Below are 24,663 nucleotides of genomic sequence, written 5' to 3' on the forward strand. Positions count from 1 at the left end.
AATTCAGAAAACTGAAGTGGCATATAATGGACAAGTTTGCCATGTGTCTCAAAACTTGTAAGTGTACAAACTTGTGAGCCATTGTTCTAAGAATTTATTCTGAGGAAATGAATGAGAATGCTGTATTGAATTTGAAGATAGGAAAGAAGGCATACAACGATGCTTTATCACAGCAGAAACCAGCACTGGGCTTGATGTCATCCAGACAAAGGTGACAAACCAATTGAAGAATTAGCAACACAACCGAACTCTGATGTCTTCCTTGTTGAGAAGTTCTCTGAAAGCCTTGTAATATCTGTCAAGCAATTTGGATACTAACTATTGGCTATTTTGCCCTGTGCCCACATACACACAGTGTGGTGAAAGTGACCTGATGTCAACCTTCCAGATTTACAGTCCCTCATGATCCAGGGTAACTGCTCTAGGCATCCCATGGGGAGGTCTCAAGCCATCCGACACTTCTGACACACATTATCTTTTCTCTTCTCATTTGCCTCCACTAAAAGTCAGTAATGAGGAGTCCAGTGTAGAGTAATTAGATCATATGTGATTGAGGTTCTTGCCAATTATGCTGATGGGATTGAAGTCTTGTTAGACTAATCAGGTTTTCTAAATTGGACTTGGGGGCCCATGGTGATATGAATATTTCTTCCCAAGTCTTTTCAATGAGTTTACCTACGCAAAAATATTCACTGTGGATAAGCAGTACCTAGCTGCAAAGCCATGGAGAAAGCCCGTATCATACTTCTGTGCCTAGGAGTCAGTTGATCTCAGACAAGTATTTGGCTACCAGGGCCACCAAGCTAATCTGTAAAATGGTCACATGAATTCCACCATTGAAACAAAAATGATGACAGTTAAGGGATTTAGACAGAACCACACTTGATTCTCTGTATGAATGATCTCATCATACTTAATCCTAGACACAGTTACTTAATCATCCTCAAGGAAGCAATACAACAACACATTCACATTATTATTAGAAATATTTCATGCTCTTGGAAAGCATCAGAAACAGACTTCTTCCTGAACCTTATTGTTGTTACCTTTGTGCTGCTCAGAAAAAACATGCAACCAAAAGCAGCTGATAGGAAAGGTTTTATTTAAGCTTAGAGTCCCAAGGGGGAGGATTTATGATGGCAGGGGAAAGTATGGCATGAGCAGATGCTGGACATCACCTCTGCCTCTGCAGGTGGAAAACAGCAGCAGGAGAGTGAGCCAAGTTCTGGCAAGGGGACAATGACTACAATACCCATAAACTTATCCCCAACAACACACCTCTTTCAGTAAGGCTCCCCTTCCCAAATTATGACCAGCTGTGGACCAAACATTCAGAACACATGGGTTTATGGGAGAACCTAATTCAAATCACCACAAATCATCCCTGACAACTATTTCCTCACTGACCTTGATTTGTCACTTTAAGAATGAAAATGGGGCTGTGGGGATGGTTCAGTGGTGAAAAGCACTTGCTGCACAAGCATGTGGGCTGGAGAGGGCCTGGGACTACTCCAGTTCAGTTTTCCAGCACCTATGCAAACACATATCTATAACCAAGTCTGGTAGGAAGAAGAAATTGGAGAATCACTGGAGCTTGTTGACACAAAGAGGAAGAGCTGAAGCGGCAGCTCTGGGTTCAGCGAGAGATTTATGTCATGGAAACAGACAGATGGGTGAAAAGAGGAGGGCCCTGGCACTGTCCTCTGGCCTTTGCACCCATGGACACAGAGTGTGCTCATGTGTATGCATACACTATACACGCATCACACCACACAACATACCACACATACTCTACACACAAACATACACACACATTTAAAAAAAAGAAAGAAGAAAATTAACAATAGTAGGTATTTCTTGTGATGTTATAGGAATTAAATGGACCAACAGCTGAAAATCATTTACTATAGAACCTAACGTAGGAAAGGACCTTCCTGTTTCTCCCATCCTGGTCCTAAACTGGCTGGGCCCTGATTAGTTTCTGAGATCAAATGAGTCAGTGTGTATTCAAGGTGGCATAGCCATAGACCGGACCTTCCTGTGTCTGATGGGACCAACATATTTTGGGCATAATTTCTTTTCCTTCTTGTAGGTTCATGTGTGTGGACATGTGAGTTTGCATGTAGAGGCCAGAGGTTGGCATTAGGTGTTTTTCATAGTTGCTTCTCACCTTATTCTCTAAGGCAGGCTCTCCCACTGCTCTGGGCACTACCTGATGTCACTAGACCAGCTAGCCAGGTGACCCCAGGGTCTGTCCTGTCTCCATCTCCCCAGCATTATAGTTGTAGGTAGCCCATTGTGCCTGGCTTTTAAGTGGGTACTGGGGACTCCAATTCAGGTCCTCAAGCTTGTGTAGCAAGCACTGTATGCACTGCTCCACCTCCCTAGCTGTTGGCATAAATCTGTTCTCATATTGGGCTGGCATGCTTCCCGGTTCGAAGCTGTAAAATACACAAGATATACTCACATTGGAAGTAGCACCACAGCACTGTGCAGGTCTTTGCATTCAGACATAATTCAGTCAACTTCTCAGTGTCATGGTGAAGTCTAGGATTAAAGCGAGGTCCTTATGAAACAGAACTGCCATCACTTTTTTGTTTTTTGACAGTTTGCTATGGACCCAGGTGTTCATGTGAGCCTTCGAGTTCCATGAGAGAATGGGAGTGTTCCTCCTCTACTGTTAGACACCAATCCCAGGAAAGACTCTCATTAATTGTGCTCAGGTTTTTTCCATATCTGACTTATCTCTCTCTCTTCTCTCTCTCACGCTGTATTTTTTAATCAGCACACAAGTATTAAGTACCGTGATAGCATTTTGAAAGGCAATTTGTTTGAATGGATTCTCCCTGGCTACAACTTCCCCCAGCCCCTTGTCCTCCCTGCATGAGCCCTGCCAACTTCTTTCTGCTTTCATGCCACATGTGTCTTTCTGGTGCAACTAGAGTTGCTGTCTGAATGCCTGATGCTAAAACCTGTCTGTCACATCCTGTTGGAACTTTCTGGTACATCACATTGCTGGTAGCAGCAGCGTCCTGCCCAATACCTGTGCAGCTCTCACACTCACACTTTAAACATTTCCTATGACTCCCTATTTTTCTTTTTTACAATAAGGATTGAGAGAATGGACTAAGTATTTTGTTTTGTTTTGTTTTTTCTCTTAGAGAAGACAGGGCAATTTTGGTAAAACCTGGGCTACTTTCATTTATTCTGAAAGTGTGTTAAACAAATAATATGGAAGGCTTCTCAACACCAGGGTTTAGGAAATTAAAAGATAACATGTGGCTCTGTGGGGTTTCCCTATCTACAGTGAGGGAAGTTAAATGAAAGGCCATGTAAAGAATGATGACAGGCATTCAGTAGATAGGCAAGTAACACAGCCCATATTTGGAGCATCCAAGAGGGTTCCATGGGGGAAGAGCTTCCTTCAGTGGGTCTTGCATGAGGAATAGAAGTTGTTTTTGTTTTATCTATGTCGGTGTGTGTGTGTGTATATATGTCTATGTATTGTGTTTGCACACATGTGGAGGCCAGAGGAAAACTTTAGGTGTCATCTTCAGGAATACCATCCACTATTTTTTGAGACCATGTCACTCATTAGCCTGTAGCTTGCAAATAAGGCTAGGCTGCCTGGCCAGGGAGCTCCAGATCTACCTGTTTCTACCTTCCTAATACTGGGATTACAAAGCAAGAACTTCTCTGACTAAACTTCCTCCCCAGGCCCCTTATTTTGGTTGTAAATGAAGAACAGAAATATTGTTTGAGAATAGTTTTCTTCTCCAAACTGTGGTCTTTTGGACTAGGTCTGAAGAGATGCTTCCTAGATGGTCCTGAGATCCCCCAACCCAAAGTAATCTCCTGCTTGTCGAAGATGGGCACACCACCTGTGTTAGTCAAGAAGCAAGGACAGAGGAAAAATGAGAAAGGGAAAGAAGAGAAATAAAAGCAAAAGAAGCAGTAACTCACTTTCCCAGTGCCCCAGTCTTCACAAGAAGAGTTGGAGCTGCCAATAAATGAGTGCAGCTCTCTGATGATATAGATTAAACCAGAAGGACCAACAGTAAACAAGGCGAGCTTCAAAAGAGCAGCGCGTCTGGTCTCTGGGGGCCTCCATTAACGAGTCACCAGATAGGCAATTACTGCACAGTTCTTGTAATGACCAGGATCAAACACTAATGCTCTGCACAGTAGGCAGTCAGAAAGCAGGCAGACAAAAAACTGTGAAAATATGCCATTAAATCTTAATTATTCTTCAAAGGGAAACAAGCACAACCAGGGGGCAGAGAAGGAAGGAATATTCTGAGTCTCACCAATGCCTGGGGCTCCGGGCAGTCTTATAGCTACTATTTCAACTCTCATGTTTACTTAAACTCAAATGTCTCATTCTGGCTTCTGTGTAGGGCTGGGGAATTTGCTTGACATCCACTGTCTCAAATAATAGGATATTTCAAAAATATAGATGTCCAGGGCTGGAGAGATGGCTTAGCAGTTAAGTCGTTTGCCTACAAAGCCAAAGGACCCAGGTTCAGTTTCCTAGGACCCACGTTAGCCAGATGCACAATGGGGCGCATGCATCTGGAGTTCATTTGCAGTGGCTGTAGGCCCTGGCATGCCCATTCTCTCTCTCTCTCTTTCTCTGTTAATAAATAAGTAAATAAATAAAATATTTTAAAAAATATAGATGTCCAAACCCTATTACAAGAAATTCTGATTAAGGTGGCAGATATGCAACCTTCCAGAATGCTACCTTGATAGAAATAACCAGTAGAGCTTGGAGATGTTGGCTAGGTGAAAATGCAACCTGTCACTCAATGCTCTGATGGTCACCAAGCTTTCCCCAACATCTTTCACATTGAGAAGTGGGAGGTTCAAAGAAGACAAACAGCCTTTTCCTCATCTGCTTCTCTGATCAGGGTGCTTACTCTCCCCTTCACAGTCATCCCATTTTTGTTGCATTATATGGTCTCATTGATGATGTGGAAGGTATTTAGAAATCGATTACACAGATTTTACCCTAACACGTGTTTCTTTTACACATCTAGGTGTTTTCAGCCCCTTTCACAACCCTTAGACACTTGGTAAATTCATGAAACAAGATCCCTTGCGGGCAATGGAAGAGATCTTAAGGTAGGTGGAGAATAGGAAGGGCAATGGGCTGTATGTAAAAGGACAACAGACAGGAAGACCATGAGGAAGAAAGGGCATCGACTGGAAGATGGGCAGAGGATGGAGGAGGGCAAGAATGAGGAAAAAAGAATACCAAATACATGTATGACTGCACCCACACCAATGCCTGGCATGTGTGATGGCTTAGACTCACTGGGAAAGGAACCTCTGGGGATGCGGTGAGGGGACATCTTGACTAGGCCAATTGAGCTAGTTAGTTAACTGTGGGTAGCGTCATCCCATTGGCTGATGCCCTGGCATGGATAGCAGGGAAAAGGAAGCTGAGCACCAGCATATGTCTTTCTCTGATGTAGGAGGATCTCTGTGAGCTCAAGGACACTGTTGCAGTCAGGATCGCATCACTGGCAGAAATCACCTAACCAAGAGCAGCTTTTGGGGGAAAAAAAGGATCTATTTTGGTTTACAGACTCAAGGGGACGCTCTACGATGGCAGGGGAAATGATAGCATGAGCAGAGAGTGGACATCACCCCCTGGCCAACACAAGATAGACAATAGCAACAGGAGAGCGTGCCAAACACTGGCATGGGGAAATTGGCTGTAACACCCACAAGTCCTCCCCCAACAATACACTGCCTCTAGGAGGCGCTAATTCCCAAATCTCCATCAGCTGAGAGCACGGCACTCAGAACACTCAAGTTTATCAGGGACACCTGAATCCTACAACAGCTACCCTGAGACTACATAGTGAATTCCAGGTCAGGCTGGGCTAAAGTGAGACCTTACCTCGAAAAACAAACAAACAACAACAACAACAAAAAAAAAACAACATGTGAATATGAAAACCCAAGAGGAGATATGGTTTTCCAAAACCATGTGGCTAGAGAATCTGTCTCTCTTGTCTTCCAATCACAACTAACTCTTTCTCTGCAGATTTTCCACCCACAGTCCCACAACCACCGTGTTCGTGAATCTATGTCTGGGAAACTGGGAAGAAAAACCCCAACTCCTTTATTCGGCTTACTCCATCCTCTTCTTCCTTATCTCCTGCTCTGTCCTTTGTCCACTTCAATATGACCCAGTGATACCACTCCAGGGCATGTGCCCCAAGACTCTATGTATGTCCTACCACAGAAGCTGTAGATGACATATGATTAAAAACACCTGCTTCTCTGGGGCCCCCACCTCCCTCCGTGAGCCCCTCTTCTCTTACTGTCTCTTTCTCCTTCCTCTTTACCTAAAAGGCTTTCTGAAATAGTAAAACTACAGCCTAAAATGAATGCAAGCTCATTTTTTTCCCCATGGAGAAATGGTTTTTAAAAAGCTTGCCCTCCTTGTGAGCTTTTGATAATAAGTCCATTTTTTTAAAAGAAATCTTGCTTTTTCAATACAAAAATCTTGCTCATCAGATGAGCTTCAGAGGTAAAGTTGAAGTGATCAATCTGCCCCCAATTATACGAGATGCTGTTTTTGCAAAGGTACTTACCTTGGAAGATGGAATTATCCTGTTTCTCTTCTGATTTAAAATTGTTCATGCAAAAGAATGTTATATTTGTTATTCAAGGTACATTACAGTTCACCACGATAACCTCAATAAGTAAGTACAACTTCAGTAGAAAGGAAGACAAAAGCCTGTAGAGTTGACCACTCAGATCAGCCCATGTTAGAAAAGAAAAGCAAAGAAAAGACAAATGAATGAGACAGGATAGTGGGTGGCATTTACTCTCCAGGGAGAGAGACACGCACTTGGGGAGCAGATTCAAATTTTTTTAAAATGTGTATGTATGTATTATGTATGTATGTATGCATATGTGTGTGCAGGTGCACGTTCATGCATGTGAGTGCACATGTGGAGGTCAGAGTATCTTTCTCAATTGCCTTACACTTTCTATTATAAGACAAGATCTCTCTCTGAACTGAGAGCTCACTAATTGGGCTATGCTAGCAAGCCAGAAAGCCTTAGGAATCCTCCTGTCTCCACCTCCCCAGCTCCAGGATTCCAGGCATGTACCACACACTGCTCAAGTCTGCAGGACAACTACATACCAGGATACAAGTGCAGACCTTTGAGAAGTTTTCCTTTTGTTTCCAAGTGCAGTGGTCGTGAACATTCGGCTCTGTGATGTGGGAGCCAAAAAGCTTTGTGTACTATCCACAGACTTTTCAGAGAGATCAAGGTATCAAAAAACAAAGAGAGAGAAGGGGGTGGGGTATATCTGGAGATGTGAGTTTGGCATGTCCTTTTCACCCTAGTATGCTCAGGTGCTGAGAGCTGGGGACAGGGTGGCAGAAATTACTTTTGCAAACCTGTGATCCACACAGGGCAGAAGCACTCATGTGTCTGTCTGCTGGCAGCTCTTGGAATCCAAGCAGTAACTGTGAACTGTCATTTCTGCTTGAGGTTTTTCCATTCTGAGCTATAGGTTGAGAGGGAAGTAGCCAGATTAAATTGGGGAGGCTTCTTTTCAATCAAGCTAAAATAGACTGCGATTGGATGAATGCTAATCACTGTCCCAGGTGCTCCAGAGAGCAAAAGTACACAACAAAGCTGTTCCTGCCTTGATGGAAGTTGATGATGCAGCAGAGGGAGAAGCAGGTCCATACACAGAGATTGTGAATGGAGTGCCTTCTCCTCTTACTTATTTGGCTTTCTCTCCCAGGGTGTTAATTCCTTGGGGCAGGAATGTGGAGGAGGTGAAATCACTAAACCCAGAGCTAACTAGTTAGTCAGCTTGCCCTGAGGATCTGCCTATTTCTGCCTGCCCAAACACTGGGATTATAAGTGTGCACTAACCATCATGCCTGGCATTTATGTGGGTGCTGGGGATCTAAACACAGGCCCCCATGATTGACTAGAAAATTCTTCACTGAAGAGCAATTGATTCATCTCCCTAAAGTGTGTTTTTTTTTTAATATTTTATTTATTTATTTGAAAGCAACAGACACAGAGAGAAAGACAGATAGAGGGAGAGAGGATGGGCGCACCAGGGCTTCCAGCCTCTGCAAACGAACTCCAGACGCATGCGCCCCCTTGTGCATCTGGCTAACGGGGGACCTGGGGAACCGAGCCTTGAACCAGGGTCCTTAGGCTCCACAGGCAAGCGCTTAACCGCTAAGCCATCTCTCCAGCCCTAAAGTGTGGTTTTAAACAGTGAAACAACATCTTATTTCTTAATTATAGAATTGATATCACAATGTACATTAACTCTGGGAAACAAAATTATAAGTGAACAGGCCAGTGACTCCATTCTCGTGGAGTCTCATGTGTCACGAAAATGCAATCTTCTGTGTTCCCCCAAATGCACTTCTCTAACAAGACTGCAAAAGGTTGTTGTGTTCAGCATGGAAACTCTGGGTGACTGAGATTAGATCAAATGTGTCCTTGTTGCTATGCAAGCCTTCTCACATGCTGTTTCAGTGCCGCCCTCAGAATTTCCTTCAGGTCAACTAAGGTGTGACCCACTCAGGTTTCCTGCATCATGGATTTGAAAACTAGATGTGAGTTTCAGGTGAACCAAAAACTAGAATCTGGAAAGGACAACTGTCCTCAGTGGAAGATGGAACCAAGCCATGAAGAGTGGATATTGACATGAGGGCCAAAGTAGGGCAGATTCAGAGACATAGTGGATGCTCCTGCTTCCAGCTCTTCTGTGTTCCCTAGGAGTCCACTAACATCTGTAGGACTTGAGGGAGCTAAGCAATGGGGATAATGGAAACTAGCCGTGGAAGATGTAGACCTTGTCTGGAAGATAGCTCAGGACAAACATGGGCAAAACTGAGGTCAGTGTAAGAAATGCCTGCTCTTGTCTGGGTAAATGTATATATTATTCTTACCAAATTGCCCTGAAAGCACTACATTTAATGTTTATATTCATATATTAATGCTACTCTCATTTCTGGTTAGAGAAGCTTCTCTTCAGATAGTGATGGCCACTGGTATGACTCAAAAGGCAACACAGAGCTGAGAAGAAGGGACAGAGGAATGTCCAGAACAGAAACATTTCTATCATACCCTCCAAGGCTCAGGGTCCTTTGTGGAAGAGGTGTGGGAAAGGTATAAGAGCCAAAGGAAGGGTTCAACTACTTACAATGCAACTGTCCAGAAAGAAATTGGCCTCGGTATTCATGAGCTCACAGTGCCTAGCAGTACCTTCACAAGACCCTCATATATGATGAAAAGGTGATGACATCAAATTAAAAGAGAGACTAATGGAAAGAAGGAGAGGATATAAGGGAGAGCAGAGTTGTGAAGGTGGAGGAGGGGAGGGAAATGTTATGGTTTATTGTCTGTTAAGTATAGAAGTTGTCACCAACATATATATGATGCAGTTGTCTAAAAGAAGCCATTCTACCAGGAAAATAAAGATCCTCTGTGGTCTCTAATTTGAAGCCCCAAGGCCATTTGAGTCATGGCCCTGTTATCCTCAGGCAAGACATCAAACATGCTTAATTATCCTTTGAGTGCACATGTGAGGGTGCTTGTCACTCCAGCAGCGAATGATTCAGTGCCTGTCAGGCATCTCTGTGAGTTTAAGGATTGGGGTGGCTCTCTTTCACAGCAAATAAACAAATGCAGACTTCTTATCAAAGCATCATGATGAGTCTGGGGCACTCAAACTGCTCCATGTCTCTTCGTATAAGTCCAAGGGGAAGATTCCAATGATGAAGTAAGAACTTAGAGCTATGAGGGGGACCTGAGTACCCACCAATCCCTCTTGTTTATCAACTCCATGTACACAGATTTTCCCCTCCGGGTCATCTCTAGCAAAAACAAAAACAACATTAAAGGACTTTGTGATACTTATCACTATAAACTATTTTAGAAGATCCAAATCTGAATGTTTAATTCATCAAAGGAGTTACATATTTTCACATCTACTTTCTACTCATACTTAAAGAACAGCTCAAAGTGTACTTTCTTCAAAAGCATTCCCTTACACCCTTTCTGGTCTTACTGTACGTTCCTCTTCTACATCTTCATGGAGTTTCCTGAACTCCTTTCCCAAGCATGGAAGACAATGTAAACTCTTGTACCTTTGCTAATGTCCCCTTCTCACTGGGGTATGGGTTCCTTAAGGGTGGGACTTGTTCTGAGTATCTCTGTGGTGCTGTACATGGCACAATGTTGAGAATTAATCTATAAATGTTCATAGCTCTAAATTGCTAAACTGATGTGGGATTGCAAGTCATTATGTTTGGCAAAAGATTAAGTCACTGAAATGTTCTAAGACTAGGTCTTCTCTAATAAAATGAAAGATGTTATAACAAACATAAATTAAAAATAAGCATATACTGTACATATACATATATGCATAATCTGCATCAATATAAATTATCTGTATAAGTAGCAGTAACTATTCTTAGCATATTGTTTGAGTTTTAAGGTAACACTTGCCATTGTCTCTACGATTTTGGACAAGTATCTTGCCCCATTTGAGGTCTAGATCCTTCATCTATATGTGAGTGGGATAAAGATTGGATATTAGCTTCTTATGAACTTATAATAATTTATAAAACAAAAAAACACACCTTGGGATATTCTAGCTTTGGAATCCCCTCCTCCACGAGGAGTATGTGTTCCCTCCACTTTCTTTACCTCTTACTTTGAAATAATGTGTATTATTTAAACCCTGGATAGTTTCATCTTTGGGATCTCAGCTCATGATTTGTGTCCACTGACTCAGACTCATCTCAAGGTCAGTGCAAACCAAGCTAAACCAGGAGGGAAGCAAAGAGAACGGCCTTTGAGTTTCTGGAATTTCTTTTGCTCTCCTAACCAGGAGAAGCTCCTTGCTATGGCTATCACAGCTGAATTCCCAAAGTGGTTTTCTTCCCCCCTTTTCATTAAGGTCCCTTTTTTCTGAGGGTATGAACCACAGCTGTCCCTGTCCCTGGCAGAAATGGGCAAAGTTCCTCAGAGATCTGCATAGAATGTACTCAGCCCATGGTACAGAATTTGAGCATAATGCAATGCCTGGTGCTCCCAAGGGAAAAAAACCCAAAAAGCAAGGGGGATTCCATAAAGCACTTACACCCCATACAAGGTAGCAAATGAAGGAGAGGTGCCACAGTCAAACTCCATAGGCAGGGACCATGCAGCTATGACTTGCTTGACAAAAAGAGGGTCACAGTTGGGCAGAAAGTTAAAACAGTCTCATCTGCTTGGTCCTAAAGTCTGAAAGCTATCCACCTAGCAGCTAAATGTATTTCTCAATGGTTATAGACACTTGACAGTGACTGCATCTGTCTGATATTTTCTGTTTCTTTTCTTGTTTGGGAGGAAATAAGATAGTTGCCTGTAGACAACTTTTGGTTTCTGTATTACATGTGATAAATTAGTTATGACTTATTAATTTGGGCAGTCCAACAGATTTAAATGGGGAATGCTTGCATTATATTTACTCCAGGTTTTTTTTAAATTATTTATTTATTTATTTGAGAGTGACAGACACAGAGAGAAAGACAGATAGAGGGAGAGAGAGAACGGGCGCGCCAGGGCTTCCAGCCTCTGCAAACAAACTCCAGACGCGTGCGCCCCCTTGTGCATCTGGCTAACGTGGGACCTGGGGAACCGAGCCTCAAACCGGGGTCCTTAGGCTTCACAGGCAAGCGCTTAACCGCTAAGCCATCTCCCCAGCCCACTCCAGGTTTTTTTTTTAAGCTCTTTGTCAGTACTGCTTCAGTCTGAAGCACACTTAGAGGTTAAACATGTAAAATTGTGACAGACTTATGTCATAAGATCAATCATAAATCCTGCACAGACAGGTGACTATTTAGAGTCACACTAGTAAGAGTCTAAATCCATAGACTTAATAGAAAGGCCCATTGGTAAGGATCCAAATCCATAAACCGTTTTTAGGGTCCTCATCATTAAGTCTCTAAATCCATAAATACAATTTAGGATCTAATTTGTAAGGATATAAATCCATAGGTTCTAGACTTCCAACTACAATCTTAAAAGTGCCTTATATTTAGGTTTTCTTTGCTCCAAAATGCTATGCCACTTCAGCCCTTTTCTTGCCCTGAGGCCATGTGTACCCTGGCTGGGTGCATGATCTTGAAGTCCCTAAATAGAAGTGCCATACATGGCTACAGTTTTTGTCTTATATACATAAAGAAAAATACTCTCCTCAGGAATAGCCTACTGGCTTTGGGTCCACTTGATTTTAGGCTTTCAGGAGTTAAAAGCATCAGAGATGGCAGGGATATAAGAGGAGGAAGAAAAGAGGAGGAGGGAGGAAATGAGGAAATGAACTGCCAGGTCACACTGGTATGATGGCTTCAACGTAGATGAAGGTGGTCAGATCTGTTCTGTACCCAGTCTTCTTCAAGACTGGTGTCACTGTCCTTCTGAGGGCTTAGCAACCCTATGTAGAAGCCGAAGACAAATCAGAGACACCAGAGCTAAAAGGACAACCAGGATTTTGTTCCTGCTCCCAGTCAAAAAGGCCACAAGAGATGATGGGACATTCAGATAAGCTGATGTCATCTTGGACAGGGAGGACAGGGAAACTCAGACAGTGGACTCCAAATCAGTGTACAATCTTCAAGAGGAGAGTCCCAGCATATGAATGATCCCAAGGGGAGCCGCATGGTCAGCACGGCCCTGACTCATCCTAGCACATGACAACTGCTGAGCCACCGAGCTCTCCCAGATCCCTAAGTCTCTCCTAAAAACTACAATTGACCTTACAAATTACAGAGTCAAAGTTTGGCTACCTACTTGGTCTTAAGCACCCAGTATAACTAGAAAGTAGAGCATGCCTTAAAAGATTTAGATAATACAGCCTAAACTTTCCCTTCATAAGTCCAAAGGTCAAATAATAAATGACAATTTTACAAAGTAGTGTGACTTTATATGTGCTCGCTCTGAGCGACACAGACCAGCTTGTAAGGCAGAAATCATGCAGGGACTGGCTAACGTGCTGGACATTCAATTTCATTGACACTGTGCTTTGTGGCTTTAGTCCTCAAGAAAGTTAGAAAAACTAATGAGTTGTTTTTTGGAAAGAATTTTGTTTACTTATTTATTTGAGAGTATAAGAGGGGGAATGAGGAAGACAGAGAGATAGAGAGAATGGGTGTACCAGGGCCTTCAGCCACTGAAAACAAACTCCAGACTCATGTGCCACCTTGTGTATATCTGGCTTACGTAGGTCCTGGGGAATTGAACCAAGGTCCGTTGGTTTTACAGGCAAAGGCCTTAACTGATAAGCCATCTCTCCAGTCCACTAATGAGTTCTTTAAAAGATGCCTGAAAAAGCTCATCCAAAAGACACAATCCCTGTGAACAATGCTACCGCTAGCTTTGACCAAGCTTAGAAACAGCCTTAATTGCCAGACTTCACCTCTTCTGAAGCTGTATGTGGCAGGCTCTTTCTCACCAATGATTCGATACTGGGCTCTGTGGTGGACATACTAGTTGTCCATGGTACTCAAGTGGCACAATCCCAACAAATGTCAGAGAGCCAAACTGGAATTTTCTGGGAGGAACAAAAGGGATTCCTCCTTTTTGCCTCAGGAGATTTTATTCTGGCCAAGACTCCAGATTCTAACAAGGACCTTGCTCACCCTCTCTGGGAAGAATCCTGTTATTTTATGTACTCCTATAGCAGTGTGATTAGCAAGGCTAGACTCAAGTATACATCACACTCACCTCAAGTCTTGGAATGCTTCAGACCCTCCAGCTGTCTCCACTGACCCTCCAGACCAAAGATCCAAAGGCCCTGATTACACCTGAGAACCTCTGGAGGACCTCAAGGCCCCAACTACACCTGAGAACCTCTGGAGGACCTCAAGGCCCCAACTACACCTAAGAATCTCTGGAGGACCGCAAGACCCTCACTATACCTCAGAACCTCTGGAGGACCTCAAGTGGCTCTTCAGATGCCAATAACCTCGAACCCAAGGTAAATTTCCACCTCTGATGTTCAAGATGCTTGAGAATAAGCAATCCTTGACCTAACTTATTGATAGTACTGGCCATTCTCCTTCTAATTTTTATAATTTCATTTTCATTCTGTCTTAACCCACTTGTAATAGGATTGCAGACCATTTTTTTTACCTCATCATATTAAATATGCCATACCTGTAGATGAACTTTAAGTTTTGACTAGAGTATTAGTAATACTTCTTTATATGTGTTTCAGGTATAATTCTAAATGCCAAAAATACAGAGATACCTCAGTACCCAAAAGCTGACCACCAGGCCAGAATGTTCTACCATGAGCTCTTAGATAGCCCTCCCTCATCTCCATTTAAGTTGGAGTCTAGGCAGGAGTGCTTCCTTCATTTGATGAAAGCCTAGTTCTCACTTTATAGGGGGTAGATTTTCCAGCTTTGGAATGCCCTTCTCCATGAGGAAGCTGTGTTCTCTTTTTTTCACCCCTAACTATGAAATAAAATTTATTTTTAAAAAGAAAAGCTTTTTTTGTGGTTTTTTGAGGCAGGGTCTCACTCTAGCCCAGGCTGACCTGGAATTCATTAGGTAACCTCAGGGTGGCCTCAAACTCATGGTGATCCTCCTACCTCTGCCTCCCAAGTTCTGGGATTAAAGGTGTGACTCCACATACTTGGGCTGCAAGGTCTCTGAGAAATCCTGCTGGAACTGAGCTGGTAATGTCCTCCATGTAGAATAGCTGACAGAAAGCTGGAAGAAACCATTTTGCATGCAATTCAATGGGAGAGAGAAAACACCAGTGAAGATACTCAACAGTGGACACTGCAAGCCAATGGGTACAATAGTGGCACATCTGTCATGGTGGAAATCAATGGCCCTCTAATTGGACTGGGAGCCCACCTCATTCTAGGGAATACAACCCTGATACTGAAAACCTACAACAGGAGTAGTCATGAGCCATAGGGGTATAATGTCTGCTGCTATCTGGCTAAATGTATATATTATGCTCATCAAACTTCCCACTAAGCACTTCTCTTTTTTTTTTAATTTTTTTAATTTATTTATTTGAGAGTGACAGACACAGAGAGAAAGACAGATAGAGGGAGAGAGAGAATGGGCGCGCCAGGGCTTCCAGCCTCTGCAAACAAACTCCAGACGTGTGCGCCCCCTTGTGCATCTGGCTAACATGGGACCTGGGGAGCCGAGCCTCGAACCAGGGTCCTTAGGCTTCACAGGCAAGCACTTAACTGCTAAGCCATCTCTCCAGCCCCTAAGCACTTCTCTTAATATTCATACCCATATATTAATACTACTCTCACTTTTGGTAGAGAATCTTCTCTTTTCAGATGGCAGTGACCTTGGGATGACTCAGAAAGCATCATGGTGCTGGGAAGAAGTGACAGGAGTGCTCAGTTCTGCAATATCTCTATCACACCTTCTAAGGCTCAGGATCCATTGTGGAAGAGGTGGTCGAAAGAATATAAGAGCCAAAGGAAGGATAGGACTCCTTACAATGTGCTCCTTCAGACACCAAATGGCCTGGATATCCATGACCTCATAGTGCCTGACACTACCTACACAAGACCATCATAGTAGGAGGAAAAGATCATGGTATCAAAATAAAAGAGAGACTGATTGAAAGGGGGGGAAGATATGATGGAGAATGGAGTTTCAAAGGGGAATGTGAAGGGAAGGAGGGCATTACCATGGGATATCTTTTACAATCATGGAAGGTGTTAATAAAAAATAATAAAAAGAGAAGCTTATAGGATAGTTTATCAGTGGCTTTTGTTTCCGTTGGCAGTATACTTATGGAGCATTTGTGAATTTCTAGTGGTGACCAGTTTCTATCCATCTCATGATCCATCTTCATTCCAGACATGATAGACAACAGCCCACAGTTCAGCCACCTGCTTCTGTTGAAGACAGCCAAGAAAGTTGGTTCATACCTTGTCTGTGGCTCCTTCCATGGTCCAGGGCAAAACTGAACAGTATTGATACAGGTGGAGTGGCCCACTAAGCCTAAATAATTTACTATCTGATCCTTCAGGTAGAAAGTTTGGCTCCCCTGTTCCTTTCCATTACCAGTCTTATTTTGTTAGTCCTGGAAAATTCAACCTACATATAGCATTGGGAAAAAATTGTAGAATATTGATGAGAACAGAGAATATTACTGGGTACACTGAGTACTCAGCTTTTGTGGGTCACGACCACCTCTCATTGCCTTTGCCATATTTATAATTCTATAAATTACCAAAAACTCAAGTAATACAGATAAATGGTGTCCAGGAAAATGCAGCCGTTATATGTGTCTTGTGTGTGTGTGTGTGTGTGTGTGTGTGTGTGTGTGTGTGTGTATTGCCCTAGGGATTTCTACTGGATTTGCTGCCATGCTTATGTCTATCTCTAAGTGCATTTGAACATTCTTAATTGTTTATGAAAATACAGCTTTTTAAATGATCCTCAGAACTTCTTGTAACATCTTGCTGGTTCCCTTACTAATTATCAAGATAATTAAAATCTGTTATATTCATTTTACATCTGAAGGCAAGTCATGATTTATCTTTATTTTCCAAAAAAAATGCATTCTGAATAGGATATAGTAGCTGATGCATGCAATCCCAGCAACCAGGAAGCTGAAGCAGGATGCTCTTGAGTTCCAGAACATCATGGGCTACATGGAAAAGAGATGTGTTCCTTACAAACTTGTGTATTATATTATACGTGTGTCCACTAACATCCTATGCTGAATCAAGAAGCAGAGAACACAGGCTTATAGATAAGTCTATAGTTAGGTAACTTGACTTTATCTCCTGACATCTCTTAGTGAGGTGTTTGGAGACAGGCAAATCACTCAACATCCTAGAGCATCAATTTTCTCCTCTGTCCCATGGTTATTAGGATAATTTCTCCCTCATCTAACTGCATGAGCATTAAGTGGCACAATTCATGTACAACATCTTATATTCAGAAAACAACCTGACAAGGCTCACTACAATTGTAATTGCGACTGAAAATTGCATTTTCATGCATTAACCAAATGAAATTTGTAGCTTCTACCTCATGTTGCCTTGTGCCAGCTGTCTCTGTACAACTTTGTTGGCTTGGGTTGGGTTCTTCTAAAGGTACAACCAGAGACAAGCCTTAGAGCAGGCTGACTGTAGGGAATGCCCCTGGATGATTAAAGTCCCTGCCCAGTCTCATGTGCATTCCCTGGGACTCCACACCTCTCTCACCAGCTGGAAATTTAAAGGGTGTGAGAATTAGCCATGCCTAGATCACCAGATATATGGGGGTGGAGACATCAGTGATTGTCCTGGGGATGAGATATGGCTCTTCCTGAGACCTAGCATGGCTCAGGATAAATATTTGCAGTTACAGCAATTGGATATTTTTATTTCTCCCCTATAGGAGGCCTCAAGACGGACCTTATGAAATCAAAGGAGCTTGGATCAATGTTACCAATTGCCAGTGCTTTGGGAAGAGCAGGACTCTCTGGGTCTTTGGGAAGAGCTGGACTCTGGGTCTTTGGGATGCTTGCATCTGGGGAAACAATTACAGATCACCTAATTTAGTTACTTCTTCTCTTATAAACCTCAGATTGTTGATCCAACAATTTGAAATTTGCATTTTAAGCATGAGGCATTTGAAATTCACCTGTAAGTAGGATGGAGAATCTATGCCACTGTGGCTTCTATTCACTTCAGACATCAGCTTCCAGGATCTTCACATAGAAAATCCCAAAACTTTATCAACAGGGAAAAAAAATATCATGAAAGTAGAAAGACAAGGAGTTGCCAAGGATCTGGAGAGCAGGTGGGAAAGTGGAGTGGGAATGTTTCGGTTCAGAGCTATTACCACACAGGATTCTGTGATGGTCAGTACATGCCACTTTGGATTTGGCTAAACCCACAGAACAGTTTCACACCAGCATGAATCTGCATGTAAGCCACAGGCCTCAGTTAATAATAATGGTTGATATTGCTTCATGCACTGTAACAATTGTGACGTGGTATTCATAATGTTAACAAAGAGAGGGACATATGAGGATGAGGGTTAAGGGCATATGGGAACCTTGTGCTTGCTGTGGACTTCTGTAAACTTTCTGTAAATTTCTGTAAAATTGCACTGAAAAAAAATCCAGAGCTGTTAGGACCAACTGTCTGTTATACAAACATGATGACCTGAGTTTGATCCCCAGAACCAATGTGATAGAATTTGAGATACAATGGTGTGCACCTGAGATGCTAGTGCAGTAAGATGGAGTGCTGCACACCTGCCATTCTGGCGCAATAAGATAGAGATCGGAAGATCCCTGGTGCTCACTTGCCGGCCAGTTCAGCCTGAAGTTCCAGGCCAGCCTGAGGTCTTGTCTCAGAGAAGGTGTATGGCTCCTGAGGGACAACACCCAAGATTGACCTGTGGCTCCCACATGTGCGCTTGCACACATGCACAAGGATCTGCACACACATGTCCACCCCCCCCCCTCACACAGACACGTAAGCATAAAATGGATTCTATTAATGTTATAAAAGAACTTTGCAGCAATTCCTTGCGGGTGGCCATGGTGGCTCTCTATTACAGATGAAGCGTGTAATGCTCTGACAGGATGGGAACTTTCCTGCAGCTACTGCCTAATGTCCTCGCCAAGGGGGACACCAAGGCTCGCGATTCTGAAGGCCATGCACCACCATGACACTGCTTCCCTTCTGTCCTGAATCTCCGAAGCTCCCCCGCTTTGTGCTCCCTCTCCTCTGTGGCAATCCATCCTCACTTCCATTTTGACATGGGCTGTCCCCTTGGGTCTCCCTGGCAGCACTCCGCAGTTATGTTTTCCAGGCAACGTAGCTCATCAACCTGAGGCTTCTTCTAATGAGCCTGGGAAGTGTCATTCATCCCCAGTCCCCATTTTGCTGAGGTATCTCCAGGCTGTGCTATATGGTTCAATCTAAGTGTTTCCAGTCTTTGAAAAGCCTGGACCAGTGGCAGCCCTAGGAGACTGAGGCATTCAGCTACCCTTTTGTTAATTTATAATTTTGCTAACATGACTTTACTGTTTTATTTGTCTCCAATTGGTACACAGGACAAGGCATTTGGGAGCTAAATTAACTAAATCATTGCATGAATTAGTTAGAGTGCACTGAAATACAATACCCATTTCCCACTACTTTAAAAAAAACAAAAAAACATTCCACAAAGTGCCCTCCTCTCCCCAGCCTGACTCCAGATGCCCACTCCCTACTTCTATGTCTTCTCTGCATCTGAAACCTCACCTTAAAAACAATTTACTTTGGAAGAAATAGTGCAGCTAGGAGGATAATGTTCCAAATATATAAATAATAATGAGAACCTTTAATAAAATCAGACATAAGTTATGCATGCAGACATCAATTACAACACATTTTAAAGGTTTTGATCTAGAACCCGGGTGGTGTTACATTTAGACTAATAACTGTAAGCATGATTTATGTGCTTGCAACCAAAACAGTTTCAGTGCCTCGATATATGTCCTAAGTAAAATTTATAGTCTGCTACAGAATGTATAAATAATGAACAGCCCTATGTCATCACACATTTAAAAATGTGACTCTTTTTTTGCAGCAGCATTGGGGTAAAATGAATTAAAATCTTAAGTTGGTCGGGAATCAACTTATTTGGAAGCACTTTAAGCAATGTGCATGAATACAAACGTTGATTTAATACATTTTCCCTCCAAGTCAAAGAAAAATGGCTATTGTAAAAATGACAAACACTCAAGGGAGACCTCAGAAGCCCTCCTAATAAACAGTGGCAGGAACGAGAAAAGGAGAGCAGATGTGAATATGGAAGGAAAGGTCCTGGGGCCTCGCGTCATTAGGATGGCTTAGCTGTGGTCAAAAGAACGAGTGAGGCAAGCTGGCGGTGGCATTTCAGCGGCTCACTTCCCACCAAGCTCCGGCGCCGTGGAGGCCGGGAGGGGCTACCTCAGGGGCAGCGCCCGACCACGGGCTTTGTGTCCCCGTGAGCTGTGCAACTACCTTTTGACCTGAAAGCAGGGTGAGGAAGGGGAGGGCCTAACAAAGAGTAAAAGTAAAGATCGAGTGTGATAGTACTCACTTGCAGTCCCCCACACGGGAGGCTGCAGCGGGATGACCATGAGTTCTGAGGCCAACCTGGGCAACTTAATAAGACTCTCTCTCAAAAATACCCCAAACGATGATGATGCTATAGGCATGACAGCAGCATAGCCCCTTGCACATGCGGTAGATTATGTCAGTACATTTCACTTCTGGGGTCTCTTTTTTTGGACCTCCTGTCGGAAGCATGAGTCAAGGAATGATTCCTAGAAAATTAAGTATCAAAAACTATAAATGGATAAACGTGTTTCCATGGCTCTAATGGCACTGGGAATCCTGTCTGTCAAAAGACTTTTGAGGAAAAAATAGGTTGGAAAGTTGAGATTGTGGCAGAAATGGTCTTTGTTAATAAATTTGCAAAAACATACAAAACTTACCTCCTTAAATTCCAAGATGATGTCATAGTTCCAGCTCTGACAGTCAAAATCCTTCTAAAACGTTACTCCTCAGGTCTGGGGATTGTGACCTAATATGCTGATGACCTTGCAGTTTCTCTTCCTCACGTCAAGAACGTGACTGATGTGATATAATTGAGTAATGGTTAGTGTGGGTTTGGCTGTTTGCTCCCACCACTTCATGCTAAATGGCCTCCAACTGCTGTGTTTTGATTTCTTCTCTTTTTTCTAATGGTTCCTGTGACTTCCCTCAAACCTAACTTCCAATTCCTCCTGCTGTCACCTCTTACCTTTAATTAGCCTTTGCAATTGGCCATGTAGAACAGGAGGCCTGGCATGAGTATCACTGTACAACAAAATGATTTCAAATGCATGGCTGTGAAACAATTAGCTGATATCGCTCCTAGTTTTGCTTGCCGTCTGAGAGAGACAGCTCTCGCTTGAGATGTTTGCTGCAGTTCTGATCAGATAGCAGCCGGGGCTGACGTCACAAGAAATCTCAATGTCCACATATTCCAACACCCGCCTGACACCTGCTGCTATCTGGACATGCGATCGTGGCGATAGTCAGTCATAGGAGCTATGGATGCTCAACTGGAGTCATACATGCTCAGCTGTGGTTATGGGTGCTCGGCTGGGGCTGTGTATGCTCAACGATGCCTATGGATGCTCCACTGGGGTTGCGGATGCCCAGCTGGGGTTATGAATGCTCAGCTGGGGCTATGGATGCTCGGCTGAGGTTAAGGATTCTCAGCTGGGGCTACAGATGTTCTACTGGGCCTATGGATGGAGCTAATATGTGTCCCATCTCTTAGGGGCTGTGGATGCTCAGCTGGGGATACTGATGGAAACACTTATATGGGGCTTCTTGTGACTTGGGCTTCTTACAGCTAGCTTCCAAGAAAGAGCAGCCCAGGAGCAAGCATTGTAGTTAGAAGCTGCAGGTTTCCTTAGAGATCCTGTATCACTTCTGCTAGCCAAGTTTCAGGAGATATACTCAATGGGGCACATGCTTTGGACACTGGATCCAACATGAGCTGTTAAAAGTGGGTCTATTATTTGAGTACATTTTTACCCAGATCTTTTGAAGGAAAAGTTTCTGATTTCCACCTAAAGGAATTTTCGTTCAACTTCCCAAAGATCCTTCTCATTTACCACTTACCTTCTGATAATCTATCAATCAAGATTCTACTTTGGGGTATGATCTTGGGCAGTATTTTGAGATGAGTTTTTTATAAGGTAAATATTGTCATTGTATCTCATGAGGCCACTGTCACAAGACTCTTTACCTTTATGTGGCTTGTGATCTCAGCTCTGTGACCTCCTTTCACTCCCTTCTATGATGGGATTGATTTTTGCTGACTCAAAACACTCTTTTCACTGTAGTTTAGATGTGGAACACATATTATATCTGTTTTGCAAATGAGGAACTAAAGGAGATGAAAGCATCCTTGTGCAAGGTGTTTTCCTAAGTGTTTATTCATATCGGACCAAATAGCAATTCACTGTAGTTAAAGAAGGGGAGTCACTTTGTGATCCATAGATTACAAATGAATAGAAAGAACAATCTGGGAGAGCATCTGCGTCCATCATGTTGGAGAGCTAAGTCCTTGTTTGTTGTTTAACGTTTTTGATGTTTAGTGTTTTTTTTAAGTTAGGTTTTTTTTTTTTTCTGTTGTTTGCTTTTTTTTTTAATTTATTTTTGTTGTTGTTTTGAGACAGGATCTCACTATGGTACCCAGGATGGCCCTAAGCTCATGGTCTCAAGTGATCCTCCTTCCTCAGCTTCATGTGAACTGTGCAAATGGAACCATATTTGGCTCTAATGAGTTTCCTATTTTATCATTATTTGAACACCTGCTACTGTAGTCGCTGTACCCATTCATGTTTGCTTCCTCAGCAGCTGTGTCGTGTGTGATCATTTCTTTGCCTCATGCACATCAGACAATAGCCACCTATGTTGAAAGTTCTCTTTCCTTCACCGAGTTGTCTGGATTTTTTCTTGCTTTGGATAATCTTGTAGTCCAACATGGGCTTTCTAAAGAGTCCCCATGACTAAAGTGATTCCTTTTATTTGTTTAAAAATATGTTTATCTATTGTGTGTGTGTGTGTATGTGTGTGTGTGTGTGTGTGTATGAGAATGCCATGGTCTCTTGCCAACACTGCAAACTAATACCAGACACTTGTGCCACTTCTTGCATCTGGCCTTATATGGGCACTGAAAAATCAAACCTAGGGCAACAGGCCTTGCAAGGAAGCTCCTTGAACTTCCCTCTGAGCCATCTCTCCACTCTCTGTCCAGTGTGATTTATTTGGGATCAAAGCTAATGTTCCTAGTTTCCACTCTCTTCAGCACTGACTATGAATTGACTCTTGTTTTCCTAACCACCTTTCTTTCTATCACTATGGCAAAATACCTGAGACAAGTTGAGGAAGAAATAGAAGAAAGGTAGTTATTTTTATAGGTAGTCAGTTACGGAAGAGCCCAAAGAGAGAACCAAAGGAGATGTCACCTGACCTGCTTCAGCAGAGCTGGAATTCAACATCTGACCCAGGCTCACACCTTAGTGACAATGCCCCCCTACGTTAGGTATGCTTGGGCCAGAACCCTGAGTCCAAACCAGTCAGCTCGTTCTGAGGCCCACCTGAGCCTGAGGGTAAAGTTTAGCTCCATTTAGGTATAAAGAGGTGCTTACTCTATGGGCAATGCCTTCTTCTTGGCCATTCATTTCTCCTGACGCCTGAACCTCCAAGTCCTTGCCCTGGTAAGTTCTCCCCCATCCCAGTCTGGGACCCTTACTAACTGAAGTTTTGGCTTTCTTCCTGATGTGAAGGAGAAAGGTTTGCATCCTTTTGCTTTACTTCTCACGAGTGTGTGTGTGTATGTGTGTGTGTCTGTGTCTCTCTCTCTCTCTCTCTCTGTGTGTGTGTGTGTGTGTGTGTGTGTGTGTGTGTGTGTGTGTGTGTCTGTGTGTCTGTGCGTCTGTGTATGCTTTCCCATGCATGAATGTATTTCTTGAAGCTATGGCCCCTGTTTAATCTCCCTGTAAAACTCCCTTCTTGTTTTCCTCCATTCCCATGCCCATCATCTAGCATGGGCTCCAAGGCTAGCCCCTCCCTTGATTTACAAACCTCCCTTAATAAATATAATGATTTATGATTTATCCTCCTCAGTCTGTTTATTTTAATTATCTGTTTAAAATTGACAAAAACCCAAAGGCTGGGGCTCATAAACATTTCCTGAACTCCAAATTAACTTATGAAGGGAAAAGGAGAATTTTGACTCAGGGTTTTAGAGATTAATATCCACAATCAGGTACTCTTATTACTCTATACCTCTGGGGAGGAAGTCCGATAGAGCTGATGATGGAGCAATCTCTTTGTCCTATGACCAGAGGGCAAAAGAAAATGAGGAAGGAAACAGGTTCTCACAATGCCCTTCCATGGTATGTCCCCAATGACCTGATGACATTGGATTTGGGACTACCTGCTAAAGGTTCCACCAACTCCCACAATACCACATTGCGGAGGCATAAGAGCCTGACTCCAGACCTCTAACACCTCTATAAAAGCCAGGAATGGTGGCTGGAGAGGTGGCTTAGTGGTTAAGGTGCTTGCCTGCGAAGCCTAAGGACATAGGTTCAACACCCCAGAACTTACATGAGCCAGATGTTCATGGCGGTGCATGTGTCTGGTTTGTTTGCAATGGTTAGAGGCGTGGGTGTGCCCATTTTCTCCCTTCCTCCCGCTTACCCTCTGTCTCTCTCGCTTAAATAAATAAATAAATAAATAAATAAATAAATAAATAAATACATAAATAAATAAATATTGTTTTTAAAGCCAGGCATGATGGCAAGGGCCTTTAAGTCTACTCTGCCCAACTTTGAAGTCTTACAGCCTGTGCTCACTTTCTGTTTATTCTCCATTGTCTGACTGCCAAAGCAACCAGCTGGCTATCTGCTCCTGCTCCTGACACCATTCTAACCTCTCCATGATCGAATGCTTTGTTTTGAAACTATAAGCCAGAATAAACCCTTTCCTCCCTTAAATTGCTTCTGGTTAGATATTTCTTCACAATAACAAGAAAGTAATTAACACAGTGATAATATGAATAAAACAAAAACATAACT

Source organism: Jaculus jaculus, chromosome 11 (genome assembly GCF_020740685.1).
Source record: "Jaculus jaculus isolate mJacJac1 chromosome 11, mJacJac1.mat.Y.cur, whole genome shotgun sequence".
Classification (NCBI taxonomy): Eukaryota; Metazoa; Chordata; class Mammalia; order Rodentia; family Dipodidae; genus Jaculus; species Jaculus jaculus.